Consider the following 16924-nt stretch of genomic DNA (forward strand, 5'->3'; position numbering starts at 1 on the left):
GCAGAGTGGTCTAAAGCATTTATTGTTACGGATCACTGCCATCTCGCATCTGTCTGCGTGGGTTTGAGTCTCACTCTTGGCCGGTGTGTGTATGTGAGAATGAATGCTGGTAGCTTCTTGTAGGTCTGTGGTTCTTTCCAGGATTTTCATGTGTTCTTCCTCCACTATTTATACTGGACACCATGTATAGCCTACCTTGTGCTGAAAAATGGCATTAAACCATATAACAACAATAACAACAACACTTATACCAAAACATTTTACATATGACCTCCTTATGTACACTTATAGCAATGCATTTTACATATGACATCCATGTATACACCTTTACCAAAACATTTTACATATGACATCCATACATGCACTTATATATTACTATATGACAGTAATGCATACACTTATACCAAATAACATATTTCAAATGACATCCATGCATACACTTATACCAAATAACATATTTCAAATGACATCCATGCATACACTTATACCAAATAACATATTTCAAATGACATCCATGCATACACTTATACCAAATAACATATTTCAAATGACATCCATGCATACACTTATACCAAACATTTTACAAACGACATCCATGCATACACTTATACCAAATAACATTTTACAAATGACATCCATACATACACTTATACCAAACAACATTTTACATATGACATCCATGCATACACATATACCAAACAACATTTTACAAATGACATCCATACATACACTTATACCAAACAACATTTTACAAATGACATCCATGCATACACTTATATATTACTATATGACATCCATGCATACACTTATATATTACTATATGACATTCATGCACACACTTATACCAAATAACATTTTACAAATGACATCCATGCATACACTTATACAAATAACATATTTCAAATGACATCCATGCATACACTTATACCAAACAACATTTTACATATGACATCCATGCATACACTTATACCAAATAACATTTTCCATATGACATCCATGCATACACTTTTACCAAACAACATTTTACAAACGACATCCATGCATACACTTATACCAAGCAATATTTTACATATGACATCCATGCATACACTTATACCAAACAATATTTTACATATGACATCCAAGCATATACTTATACCAAACAACATTTTACATATGACATCCAAACATACAATTATACCAAAACAATATTTTACAAATGACATCCAAGCATACACTTATACCAAACAACATTTTACATATGACATCCAAGCATACACTTATACCAAACAACATTTTACATATGACATCCAAGCATACACTTATACCAAACAACATTTTACATATGACATCCAAGCATACACTTATGCCAAACAACATTTTACATATGACATCCAAACATACACTTACACCAAACAACATTTTACATATGACATCCAAACATACACTTATACCAAAACAACATTTTAGTATATGACATTCATGCATACACTTATACCAAAACAATATTTTACAAATGACATCCATGCATACACTTATACCAAACAACATTTTACATATGACATCCAAGCATAACTTATACCAAACAACATTTTACATATGACATCCAAACATACACTTATACCAAACAACATTTTACATATGACATCCAAACATACGCATATACCAAAACAACATTTTAGTAAATAACATTCATGCATACACTTATACCAAAACAATATTTTACAAATGACATCCATGCATACACTTATACCAAACAACATTTTACATATGACATCCAAACATACACTTATACCAGAACAATATTTTACAAACGACATCCATGCATACACTTATATATTACTATATGACATTCATGTATAAACTTATACCAAAACAATATTTTACAAATGACATCCATGCATACACTTATTCCAAACAACATTTTACATATGACATCCAAGCATACACTTATACCAAACAACATTTTACATATGACATCCAAGCATACACTTATACCAAACAATATTTTACAAATGACATCCATGCATACACTTATTCCAAACAACATTTTACATATGACATCCAAGCATACACTTATACCAAAACAATATTTTACAAATGACATCCATGCATACACTTATTCCAAACAACATTTTACATATGACATCCAAGCATACACTTATACCAAACAACATTTTACAAATGACATCCATACATACACATATACCAAACAACATTTTACAAATGACATCCATACATACACTTATACCAAACAACATTTTACATATGACATCCAAACATACACTTATACCAAAACAATATTTTACGAACAACATCCATGCATACACTTATACCAAACAACATTTTACAAATGACATCCATGCATACACTTATACCAAACAATATTTTACATATGACATCCAAGCATACACTTATACCAAACAACATTTTACATATGACAACCAAGCATACACTTATACCAAACAACATTTTACATATGACATCCAAGCATACACTTATACCAAACAACATTTTACATATGACATCCAAACATACACTTATACCAAACAACATTTTACCTATGACATCCAAACATACACTTATACCAAAACAACATTTTAGTATATGACATTCATGCATACGCTTATACCAAAACAATATTTTACAAATGACATCCATGCATACACTTATACCAAACAACATTTTACATATGACATCCAAACATACACTTATACCAGAACAATATTTTACAAACGACATCCATGCATACACTTATACCAAACAACATTTTACATATGACATCCAAACATACACTTATACCAAACAACATTTTACATATGACATCCATGCATACACTTATACCAAACAACATTTTACATATGACATCCAAACATACACTTATACCAGAACAATATTTTACAAACGACATCCATGCATACACTTATACCAAACAACATTTTACATATGACATCCAAGCATACACTTAAACCAAACAACATTTTACATATGACATCCAAGCATACACTTATCCAAACAACATTTTACATATGACATCCAAACATACACTTATACCAAACAACATTTTACCTATGACATCCAAACATACACTTATACCAAAACAACATTTTAGTATATGACATTCATGCATACACTTATACCAAACAACATTTTACATATGACATCCAAGCATACACTTATACCAAACAACATTTTACATATGACATCCAAGCATACACTTATACCAAACAATATATTACAAATGACATCCATGCATACACTTATACCAAACAACATTTTACATATGACATCCAAGCATACACTTATACCAAACAACATTTTACATATGACATCCAAACATACACTTATACCAGAACAACATTTTACAAACAACATCCATGCATACACTTATATATTACTATATGACATTCATGTATAAACTTATACCAAAACAATATTTTACAAATGACATCCATGCATACACTTATTCCAAACAACATTTTACATATGACATCCAAGCATACACTTATACCAAACAATATTTTACAAATGACATCCATGCATACACTTATTCCAAACAACATTTTACAAATGACATCAATGAATACACTTATACCAAAACAATATTTAACAAATGACATCCATGCATATACTTATACCCAACAACATTTTACATATGACATTCATGCATACACTTATATATTACTATATGACATTCATGCATACACTTATATATTAATATATGACATTCATGCATACACTTATACCAAAACAATATTTTACAAATGACATCCATGCATATACTTATACCCAACAACATTTTACATATGACATTCATGCATACACTTATATATTACTATATGACATTCATGCATACACTTATACCAAAACAATATTTTACAAATGACATCCATGCATACACTTATACCAAACAACATTTTACATATGACATTCATACATACACTTATACCAAAACAATATTTTACAAACGACATCCATGCATACACTTATACCAAACAACATTTTACAAATGACATCCATGCATACACTTATATATTACTATATGACATTCATGCATACACTTATATATTACTATATGACATTCATGTATAAACTTATACCAAAACAACATTTTACAAACGACATCCATGCATACACTTATACCAAAACAATATTTTACAAACGACATCCATGCATACACTTATATATTACTATATGACATTCATGCATACACTTATATATTACTATATGACATTCATGTATAAACTTATAGCAAAACAATATTTTACAAATGACATCCATGCATACACTTATACCAAACAACATTTTACATCTGACATCCAAGCATACACTTATACCAAACAACATTTTACATATGACATCCAAACATACACTTATACCAAAACAATATTTTACAAACGACATCCATGCATACACTTATACCAAACAACATTTTACAAACGACATCCATGCATACACTTATATATTACTATATGACTTTCATGTTTAAACTTATACCAAAACAATATTTTACAAATGACATCCATGCATACACTTATACCAAACAACATTTTACATATGACATCCAAGCATACACTTATACCAAACAATATTTTACAAATGACATCCATGCATACACTTATGCCAAATAACATTTTACAAATGACATCAATGAATACACTTATACCAAAACAGTATTTAACAAATGACATCCATGCATATACTTATACCAAACAACATTTTACATATGACATCCATACATACACTTATACCCAACAACATTTTACAAACGACATCCATGCATACACTTATATATTACTAATAATGACATTCATGCATACATTTATATATTACTAATAATGACATTCATGCATACACTTATATATTACTATATGACATTCATGCATACACTTATATATTAATATATGACATTCATGCATACACTTATATATTACTATATGACATTCATGCATACACTTATACCAAAACAATATTTTACAAATGATATCCATGCAGCCACTTATACCAACTAACAATTTACAAATGACATCGAAGCATACACTTATACCAAACAATATTTTACAAATGACATCCATGCATACACTTATACCAAACATTTCACTGTTTTAATTTGGAGACATTGAGCTTTTTGGACACTTTTTTACCTAATGGTCAGCTGCTCCACCTTTGACTTCTCAGGGGACAGCATGCCTTGACTCAGAGTGTGTCCCAAAAAGTCCAATGTCCGGAACCCAAGGTGACATTTGCAAGGGTGAGCCGTCAATCCTGCCTGATGTAGCTGTTCCAAAATGTCAGCTAGGAGAGTAAGGTGCTCACCCCATGCTTCTGTGGCTAGCAAGAGATCATCCATGAAGTTGTGAACAACCTATCGTGCAAGGGCTCCAACAACTTCTGCATCATTCTAGTGAAGATGCTGGGTGCATTCTGGACTCCAAACAACATGATTAACCATAGGTAGGTCCCATCAAAAGTAGCAAAAGTGAGCTTTGCTCTATCCTCCTCCCTTACAGGAATTTGCCAATAGCTCCAGGATAAATCCAACTTTGAAAAATATTTCGCTTTCAAGACTGAAGTGAAAATATGTTCTGGGAAAGGTAATATTTCAACTTTAAATTGCGTCACCTGATTCAGCTTCTGGTTGTCAACACAAAACCGATGATTGCCATTCTTCTTCTGCACAGGAGAGCTGTATGGAGAATCAGCATTCACCTGGTTCTGGCTGCCCTTGTGACAGTCCCTTGAAAAATGCCCCGAGAGCTTGTCGTCGTAGCATCTCAGTGGTCCTCGCCATTCTGCAAGGCTCGTTTTCATGGGTGAGGCCTGTCTTGGTCTATGGGTGGCATCCTTACCTCTAGATCCCCCTCCGACCTTCCTGTCACCCTGACGGTTACGGAGAGCCAACTTTCTCTCAACCACACGGCACAACTCAGTGGGTCGGGGTTGGTCTGTACACCCGGGACCTCCACTCTTTGAGTGTGCCTACTTGTATCTCTCCATCATGCTGGCAATCTTTTCAAGAGTCTGGTGCTCTCTCTTCGCTAGGAATAATGTCAACTCGCGACGGTAAGTACTCAAGATATACTTTTTGAGTAGGACCTCGCATAGCCCGTCATACGATCATTTAACTTCTGCCATCTTTATCCATTTCTCAAATAACCCTCAAAAACAGGTGTGGAATTGAGAGTGGGTTTTCGTTGCTTTTTTCGTTGAGTCCCAAAAACGTTTACGGTACGTTTCGACAGTCAGCCGATAATGGCAAAGAAGGGCCTTCTTGAGCGCCTTGTAGTCGTCAGCTTCTTCTGCAGCCAAGTTATGGTAAACTTCGCAAGCTGCACCTTGCAACATGGCTAAGATGTTAATCGCACAATGTTGCTCATGAATTTTATGAACAAACGCGAGTTTCTCAAATTGCAAGAGGAAATCGTCAGTGAACTCTTCTTTGTCGTTGAACCACAAAATACTTATCTGTACCATTCGGTGGTCGATAATCGGTCGTACGCTCCTTCTAGAACTCACGCTGGAGTCATCCCTGTTGGTGGTCCTTGCTTCTACCCTTAATTTCTCCATTTCAGGAGCATGAGCAAGCTCTCTTTCTCTAGCGGTTGCTGATATCCTGGCCAGCTCCAGCTCCTCCTGGGTCTCTCTGTCTGCTCCTATCTTGGCCAGCTCTTTCTATGTCTCTCTTTCCGGTACTTTCTTCGCCAACTCCTTCTGTGTCTCTCTGTCCACTGTTATCTTGGCCAGCTCCAACTCTTTCTCTCTTTCGGCTGATTTTTTGGCCATCATGGCCACCCTTTCTGGACCTCTCTTTTGGCTGTTTTTTTGGCCCTCCATTCTCTGATTCTTTCCTCTATGAACGCTGCTGGGTGATTTCCTTCGTACCCTAGATATTCCGAGCCCATGGGGCGATACTCTTTAATCATCTGTCTATCTGTAGCCATTTTATGATGATACTAACAATAATTGATACCATGTTTCGACTTACTAAACAATTGACAGAAGTTACACGTTTCTAACCCAATACTTACATGTTGACAATAACTAACTTCGCTCAGGTAAGATATTTTGCCCAATATTTGCTTCACAATTACTGCAAGAAACTGAAATCTTCCAAGCGTGTAAATATCAAAATATAACATACACAAGTTGAAAAATCATAAACATTCACATTCGCAGGATGGAAAATATCTCACAACTGTTCACTAATACCTCCTGACAAATAAAACTTTAGGTGGTAAAGATAATATTTATGTCTAATTTAGATCCCAGACGAAGCCCCCACTGTGGCGTGACAGATTATTATGCCGCCGCTGTAGTAGGTGTGTTATGGTTGGGATGAGATGCTCCCAATATACTATTTAAATTATTATAGAAGTCCCACCCAGGCTTGATTTTGGTTGGAACTTAAATTAGTAAAAGATAGATGTAAAGCTCCGAGCCCCCAGTCACTTGATTACTAGTGTGAGATAGAGTTCCATCTGTTCTTGTATTCTGCTCATCTATGTGTTCTTCTCTCCTATTCCTCCAATTCCTTCTCCTCGTCCTCACAACTTTCTCAAAATTCCTCTTTCATCTTCGACTTCTCTATACTCCTCCTCCTTCTTCACTCTCTCCTCCTCAACTCCTTTTCCTCCTCCTCCACGACATTCCACTGACTAGACTTTTCGACTCCGACTGCTCTGCTAGTCTTACTTCTCTTAGAGACCCGCGGCTTGACTGAACCGGAAGTTCTGTCCCCCCAAAAAGCTTCCTTTACAAAGCTTTTTCTTTACTTAGAATCAACTCTCTAAGTTTTACCGCCAAATTACGAGTGTCTCTCTCAGAGTAACCCTATATTGCTCAACAATCTTCCTAGGCGAGACTAAATTTTCACTTGCTAGTTAGAAGTTATAATTCGGATCGAAACTGTTATAACACCCTCCATCTCAATTCTGATGGATGTCACTTTGACCCAATCCAATCAAACTTAGCAAATGTCCTTCTCGCTGTCTGTTCACGTGGAGATGGATTTGGAACAAGCCCCGTTTCCCTCTCACGGGTTTCTCTGATTTTAGAACTAAACTGTAACACATAGATGTGAAGTCGCTCGAAGCTAAAGCCGATGCCAATTCAAGATGCCAGATCTTCTCTGTGGTCATGGTAACCTTGCGTAAGGGATTAACTGTAACCTGCGACAATGTTCAGACATCAAACATGGTTTGTAATAATTCCTTAATTTATACACGACTTTTAACAACATAACACTTTACATATGATGTGCATGCATACACTTGTCCTAACACAATACCATAAATATAACACGCATGCCTCAGACATGGCAAAATGCGTCTGCCAGATGCTTGCAGCCTCTTGATGCCATCTCAGAAAAATGCTGATATGTATCCACTTAGGCAGCTGGAACTAAAATGAACTGGTCAGCTTAAGGACCCTCATCATCATTTAAATTATAGACCTTTTTGCCCATACGGGCATGTACGTCTGGTTAATGTCCATAAGAAGGCCATTTAATTGATCCCAGGGGAAGGAATTAAAGCCCCATCTCCCAGGCATTACTGTGCATAAAAGGCAGTATTTAATTGAGCCGTCAGGTCTTGGGTCAATATGACTGGCTTCATAGACCCTAGTGAATGTAAGGCTATACTCCAGTGGGGATAGACCCAGCACACACTCGAGTTAAAGGTAGCAATTCAGTCTGCATTAGCTGCGCTAGGAGAGAGGAAAAATTGCTTCTCCCATCATGTATTTAATATGTACTATGCACGTTTATTAATTTAATATCAGGTGGTGGCGAGGAGGAAGGTTCAGTCAGGGAGGAGCCTGCTCACTAGGAAGGCACATTGGTTTATGCAGGGTATAATTTTTTTTACTCCCTTGCCAAAAGGTTAATGAATTGTCGTCTTGACGGATTTTTGGAGATATATTCTGTGCTGTTTTTATCAAAGATGGTACCGCACCAGTGACCGCTTAGTAAGAGTATGTAGGGTTATTTAAACTTTATCTATTTAGTCTGCTTTGGGTGGGGTGGTTTTTGGTTTGGGTTCTCCCTTTTGTGTATGGTTATTTAAACTTTCCTAGGCTTAATGGTGTGCCGCTTTGTGCAGCCAGGCCAGTAGTGAAGTGGGTCACCCTAGCCTCAATGGGAATTAGCATTACAGGACACCCCTGGGTCACTCTAGCCTCAATGGAAATTTAACATGGGAAAAAATCATGGGTCACTCTAGCCTCAAGGGGAATTTAACATGGGAAAAAGTCTTGGGTCACTCTAGCCTCAAGGGGAATTGAACATGGGGAAAAAGTCTTGGGTCACTCTAGCCTCAAAGGGAATTGAAAATGGATTAGGGTCGGGAACCTATTTTAATAGGGTCCCGACCTGAGGGGTCTATGAAAAGGGAACAGGCGAAAACTGAAACAGGGAGGATTCTCTATTTTTTTTTAAAAAAATAAAAAAATAAAAAAGGGTAGGCAATTGAAAGTCAATCTCTTTTCGAGACCTATGAGTGGCCCTGAAAATGGCCTTTGGGTTTCTTCTTCTTCTAACTCCTCCACTTCTTCCACCATCCCCTTATCTTTCCCAAAATTCCTTTCTTCTTCCTCTTCTTCTCCTCTTCTGTTATCCAGTCAGGATGGCCCATCTCTCTAAATTTCTGTTGGATCTTCATCCAGTTGTTATTTAATCTTTCAAACTCTAATTTCTTCTTCTTATTCTCTTCTTCCTTTCTCTCTTTGTTCCATTTTTCTTTTATCTTCATCACTTCTACTTTCATTACCTCTCTAATTAGTTCTTCTGCTTTTATCAACTGGTTACAACCCCACTTTACGTACCACCAGTCAGTCCAATGAAAGTTATTTTCTAGGAAGCTCCTGACTTCTATGATATGATCCAAGGCTTCCTTTAAAGTACCTACTCTCACTTAAGGTGGGTCAATGAATCCTCTGATTCTTTCTACGTCTTCTTCAATCATTCCCCCTATTTGATCTTTTGCTACTCCAAGACTCGTCACATTGTTCAGGCTACCTTCAAATCTTCCTTCCTTATTCAATCTTTCTACTACATAAGTCCCATCCATGATCCAAAAATAGCTATGTCTCAAATCGTTAAATAATTTTGTCACCTCCATCTTCTTTGTTTATTCCTTAGAATGGTGCGAACGACTAATACTGTGGGTTCTTATAGCGAAAGCGCGGACGTGATGGAAAAAATCCCCCTAAAACAAAATTTTTATTACCTAGATCATAACCAAACAACGCGCGGACGTGAAGGAAAACATCCCCTACTTTTCTCATTTCATATGATATACCATCCACATACGTGAAACAGCAATAAACAAACCCCTAATCTACTATCCACACACGCAAAACATTAAAATGAAACCCGAATCTACTATTCACATGAACCAACTTAAGCTCTTACATAACCCAATAATCTACTATCCACACAAACGTACGTGAGCGCTTACACACACACACACACACACACACACACACACACACAAATAAAAAGAGTAAGTGTTTATATTCACACTACTCTACCTACACACATTGGCAAATCGATTACTATATCTTTTCTAGAGATTGGGGTAGCCCTGAAAAGGGCTGTTTGTTTTTATGAACTCCATGACACCTGGTTAATTATGGCACCTTCCAGGCCTGGCACCACACACACATCTTCTTCCCCAGTCTCCTTTTACCTTTTTTCTTGGGAGTGCAGAGGCGGGATAAGTGGCTCAGAATCCCAATTTTCTGTCTCTGGGATTCTGAAATTTCCTCTCTCCTCTTCTTTGTTTCTTCTCTCCTCCTCTTCTTTGTTTCTTCTCTCCTCCTCTTTCATCCTTCCCTCTTCTACGATGGCCTCTGCAGCCAGCTTATTCACTATACGCCTGGCATATTACAGGTGTACATGAAGTTCAAGCAGTTTAGCTAGTCTGGTGTTCATTCTGGTGGTGTTGATCAATCAACAAGGGTAGCTAGACTGCCGAACGATTTTTAATTTATACTTAAAGCGCAGACGTGATGGAAAACATCCCCTAAAACAAAATTGATCTTACCTAGATCATAACCAAACAACGCGCGGACCTAAAAGAAACACTCACTCACTTTTTATACTACCCATCACTATTCTTAAAATTTTTATTAAACAAATAATATACTATCCACATACGCAAAGCAATCTAATCAATCCCCAAATCTACTCTCCCCACACGTCAAACAACAAAAAACACATGATCATAATCTACTATCCACACAAACTTACGTGAGCACTTACAAACACACAATCCTATACACAAACACATACACTCAAACTATAAAAAAGAGTTAGTGTTTATATTCACACTACTCTACATACACACATTGGCAAATCGATTGTTATTTCTTTTCTAGAGTATTGGGTAGCCTTGAAAAGGCTGGTTTTTTTTTTTTGTTTGCTATGGCAATCTTTTAGTTTCTAAGAATGCGACGTCCTCTGAGGATAGACTTTCTGACGATAGGTCTGCTTCTTCGGAAAGAGAAGAAGAACTCTTTGGTGTCGATACGACAATCGACAAAGCCTCTCTCAGGTTCAGGTTCCTGCTGCTGTTGCTGCTGTTGCTGCTCTCTCTGCTGTTTCTGAAGTCTGTACTTCTCTGTCCATTCTTCTTTCTCCCTGTTCACTTCTTCTCTGAAGAGCTCTTCTATCAGGTCTTCAGTGACTTTTAACATTCTCACATTCTCTATCTCTTCAGGCTTCGGTATCAGACTGTGTCTGACCCTATGCAAATTCACGTAGGCTTCGTTTAGCTTAGCTAGTTTGGAGCACATCTTCGTAGGAGGATGAGTCGACAATGGATGGTTAGACTGGAAACTCCCCCCGGTTCTTAAAGTCAAAGCGCGGACGTGAAGGAAAACATCCCTCTACGGTTTTCGAGCCGCAACGTTCAATGAGTGTCATGAGAGGGATAGTAAGAAGTCAAAGAGCATGAATCAACATTCTTATAGCCAAACAAAAGACAAAGGCATTTTTTTTTCAAAACACAACATTTTTTTATTCAAAATCACTTAACACTAACAAACAACTATAACATTTTTAACAATAATCCAACAATATAACATCAAACATTTTTTTCAATTCACACTCTACTTTAAACAGGGCTAACAACGTTGTGAATGAAATTGTGATTTCCACTGTTGGAAGTCATTAGGCCATTGATGGACACTACGTTTCCTAGCTTGAGACAAAAGATAAGCATAATGGTCACAAAACCATTGATCTACTTTCACATCGTTTCTAGAAGAAGAACGAGGATCAAAATGAGTCACTAAATGTTCTAAGGAATAGCCCAGGCTGCGATGATGCAGAAAATACACACAATATTGTCCACACACCAAGGAATCTGTGCTTTGTAATTTCACATTATTGAATCGGGTGGTCTAGGCATTTCTTCTCATAAAGTCAATGATATCGTCTTCCAAAGGAGGCAATCCGTACGAATCGAAATATTCCACACATCCTTCTTGAGGAAAGTAGACGGCTACCCAGTGGGTTCCTGGGAGATGACTGTCGTCCGTGTTGATGGCATAAGCTAGATGGTCTTGAGGTTTGCGATGAGACAGTTCATCTTTAGCACAGACGACACTTTTCCAAGAAGCCGTGTACAAACTGTGGTTCAAAAGATAATAAAGTTCCCAGGTATCCATTGATTTGTGTTGTTTTTTTTGTTCACAGGTAATGATAAGTCATCAATTCGATCCTGACTTTTTGCTTGAAAATGTCTGACAAGTAAAAGTCCTTTAGATCCGACTTCTTACTCTGGTCAAAGAGAGATTCGATGCGACGGCGCTCCAGAGACGTTAATGGAGGAGAAGAATGTTTATCCAAGCCTTTATACCACTCGTTCAACACGAATTCTATCTCCATGACACCCCAAGCTTTGTCCAGATATTCGTCCAATTATTCTTCTTGGCTCAACATCAGACATTTGTCGTGTTGAATTTGACTGGGATGATCGTTTTGACATCCATAGCATTCTTCCTTGATCAATTCTTTCATTACATCTGTCAGGAATGTAGCAAAACAGGAGACTAAATGGGCTTCTTGTTCTGGCCATCTTGACTTCATCATGATAACTTCTTCGTCTTGGGATTCTTCTTCTTCTTCCACGGTCTCCTCACATTCCATTTCCAAAGTTTCTCCACTAGGTAAAGAGGGATAACAGTCTTCCATGGCTTCTAATAGTCTAGAATGACTTCTCTCAAACTGTTGATTTCTATCGTATTATCGAATTCTGCATACAGGAGGACGTTCACCGTCTCTGGTAGATTTGTAGTAAACTGAATTTCCACACGAATCTGGCCAGATTTTATAGGGTGGAAATGTCCCTCGTCGCTGCCTTGGTCTGGAGTGAAATCGAAAGCCCAAAAAGCGTAGCCTCCTGCGTAATCCTCGTACGTAATGCCGTGACTGGTGTTGGTTCCTAACTGACCGGTAGCTTCGTACAGGGACAAGTACGACCTCAAGTAATTCTTCGCGGCACCAAAGTTAGGTTCGAAAGGTCGGGTACACAAGGTTTTGCCATCGCGACTGACTTCAATTTTGGACACATTGAAGGGTTGAAACTCAAAAGGGTTTTCGTTGTAGGCTGCGTTGAAGGCTGAATTCTTGACGATACCAACGATTAAACGCTTGGGTAACTGTCCTTGGAACAGATAATCTTCGATCATGGATCGCTGTCCAGTGGGAATCGTGAACGTTTTCACTTCCACTCGTCGGATCGGATACTTGGCGGTCGTTCTGCTCAACGTCTGACTGATGTCGTTTCCCACTTTAGGCAACACTTCCACACGACGCACGTAGAGTCTGGCTTCTTGAATGATAGTTTTGTAAGTGGCATCAGCAGCAGCCATTAAATGGAAAGAGGCACTGCTACGATTCAGTCTCAGGCGGATATCCACACCGTTCAACAAATATTTTTCTTGTAACCACATGTCTAGATGCAAGCGATCCATCAGTTCTAAACTACGACGTTGTGCAATTTTCGTTCTTCGTTCTACAAATCCCGTTAAATTTGAATCATTCCCAGCAATTGCAATGGCGCCAAACTTAGTCGCCTTGTCAGGTTTCCATACCACGCAAGCATCCAGATGAGTGTTCTTGGCTTCTTTTCCGTACGTCAAGAGATTTTCCAGGTAGGCCCGATAAGGGTAAGTATCCATGCTGCTGCTGACCAGTTTGTTATTCAAGTACAAGTCCACTTCGCTAAACAAGGAATGGATGAAATTATTGACGGGAGCTACTGCTTCATCAGCGTCTAGGTTAGCGTTGGGTGGTTCGATCACTTTCACTTTCAAGTACAGGTAACTGCTATTCAGATCGATGTAATCTTCGGGCTGTCCTTTGATTTCAAACTCGATGGGAGCGGAATCCGTCAAAGAGGAGACGGGATGAAATTCCACCCACTGGGATTCTTGTATGGTCATCATGGTGGGGGGCATGGCAAACAGTTCCAGTTCTGACTTGGAACAAGCGCAGGACTCTCGGTGCATCATTTTTTTCTGTTTTTCAATAATCGAAAACGTCTAAGTCTCGAACGGTTCTTCTTTTCTTTGTTTTTCTAGCTTTAGACGTGTGAAGTCTGGTGAAAGGGTGTTTTCTTCGTCGTCTCTTTCTGCCTTGTCCTTGCTGAATGCCTGACTCGGTAGCGTGCAGGGCATTTATAGGTGTGTCTCGTCGACCCAAAAGGTCTTTACCCGTTTGCAGCAAGACATTTTTGCCTGCCCTCAAGAAAGCTTCTTTGGGGTTTTGTTTGTCGATGATGACATTTTGGAGAAATTCTTTGCCATGTGTCAATGCCGCATCTTTCAAGGCGTGCAATCCGCGTGTCACCATCGGTTTCAACACCGGGGCCACCGAACGAAAAGCCGATTTTAGCATATCTCCTAAACCGTGTCCTCGCTGTCGAGCAACGCCTCGGTACACTGGATACATGACTTACGAGTCGTGAGAGAACCGTTTTCGAAAATGGAGTTTCACCGTGACTTTTCCTTTGGTGAATGGAATATTTTGTCCCAGATCTCCTTTTATAGCAATGTTGACCGTGTCCAAATACGACTTGCTGACAGGCAAATAGTGAGGATGTACAAATTCGCGGTGGACGTGGTAAGTATTTCCACCTTCCTCGTCAGCGACCGTGGTAGAATCCACTTTGAAAGGAATGACAAGCAGTAACGGTACGGAGGTGTGTCCCACCACGTTGTACTCCACCACATGTGAGTACACAAATATCAAATTCAGTCCTTGGTTCAGTTCTACCGGGGCAGGAAAAAACTTGGCAAAAGAATCGTTGTCGTAAATGACTGCTGATTCGAGTTTTTGTTCTACTATCTTCCTCAGCTCCATGTCCCCGCCCAACATGTCAAACAATTCAGGACAAAATAAAATGGACATGATTTTACCCCTTCAGGAAATTTCATGAGGAAGCGACGAGCTACTTTATGGTACTCCAGGGTGACACTTTTTTTTGACACTCTCCAAAGCTTTCAGAAACACGACATTAAATCTGGAGGCTATGGTGCTCACCAAATGTTGACCACTAAAATAATAGCCTGGAGGAATGAACAAGTGATAGGTGGTCCACTTTTGATTTTTTGTGCTAGGGGTTTTCTTGTCATATTTGACATGGGTGTCCAAGTACTGTTGCAATGAATCGTCATGAACTTCCACCGTAAAAAATTTTTGATTGGGAAGTACATTGAGGACTTGGGTTGGGTGAATGATTTTTACTAAAGCCACTTCCCAATGGGCTTCGTGATCTAATGGGATGGCCTGAGGTAATTTGGCCGTGTAACAGCACAACGTGTTGTTGGGAAACACCTCCATGGAACTGTCACTGGGTAAGCTTAAGTAAAATTGGTTTTGGTGACTCATAATTCCAGAGTTCTGTGGCTGTCCGAGGGGTTACTGGACGTCAGAGGCGTGTCTCCGCCTAAAATGGGGTTGTTGTTGTTGTTATTGGAGTGGTGACTGGCACTGGCACTGGACACAAGGTTCCCGTGGTTCCCGTTAGAGGAGAATTTCAGGGAGGGATTGGGAAGCAGGTAACCGATGCAACTGCTCAATAAAATGGTCCACAATTGTTTGTTTCCTTGTTGCAAACTCAAATTGGCAATGGCTGCCCCGATGACACAATACACCACGAAGATTTGGCAGAAAAAGACGATTTGCGTTTTAGGCACACGTTCTCCACGCCATACCCACAAGGGTTGTTTTTGTAAATCTTGCACAGAAGAACTGGGTGAAGGAGTGGTCGACGTATCTGCGTCTGTGTGAAAGGGCATGATGGTCACTTCTTTTTATAGTCGATGACTTGCGAAGCGTCGATCCAAGAATCAAAACTGGGTGGATATCCTTTCCAACGTACTTTGACTTCTTTGACACGTCGTTTGCCTACTTTACGGGTTCTGCGTTCGAGAATGCTTTCGATGTCGTACACGTCGTCTTCTTTTTTGGTGACACGTTGTAACTCGGGCAAAATAAACGTTCCTTTGAGCACTTCTCCGTTCATGTCTTCCAATTTATAGACGGCAGGATGACGGCCATGCACTCGTCCAGTGACACGAAACAATTCGGTCGTCCAGTTAGGTAAGTAACCTTTGTCGAAAGTGCGTTTGGTTTTGCCAATGCTCCCCCAATCTCCTACGTCCAACACTCCACTTTTCTTGGGGACAGCCCTCGTCGGGGACGTACCAAACAGGCGCTCAAACACCATCACTTCGTTCTTGGGAGTCACTTCTTGCGGGACACGTCCAACGCTTCGATGGTAAGATTGGTTGTACGCTTACACCAGGTGTGGTAAGATGTCGATGTACTTCAGAGTGTGGTGATGCGTAAAATATTTCCACATGCGTTCTTTCAAAGTGCGTTGAAAACGTTCCATGATGCTGGCTTTGGTTACGGGATTCTCCGTGGTAAAAA

The sequence above is a fragment of the Sinohyriopsis cumingii genome, chromosome 2 (assembly GCF_028554795.1).
Source record: "Sinohyriopsis cumingii isolate HCF-2022 chromosome 2, ASM2855479v2, whole genome shotgun sequence".
NCBI classification, from domain to species: Eukaryota; Metazoa; Mollusca; class Bivalvia; order Unionida; family Unionidae; genus Sinohyriopsis; species Sinohyriopsis cumingii.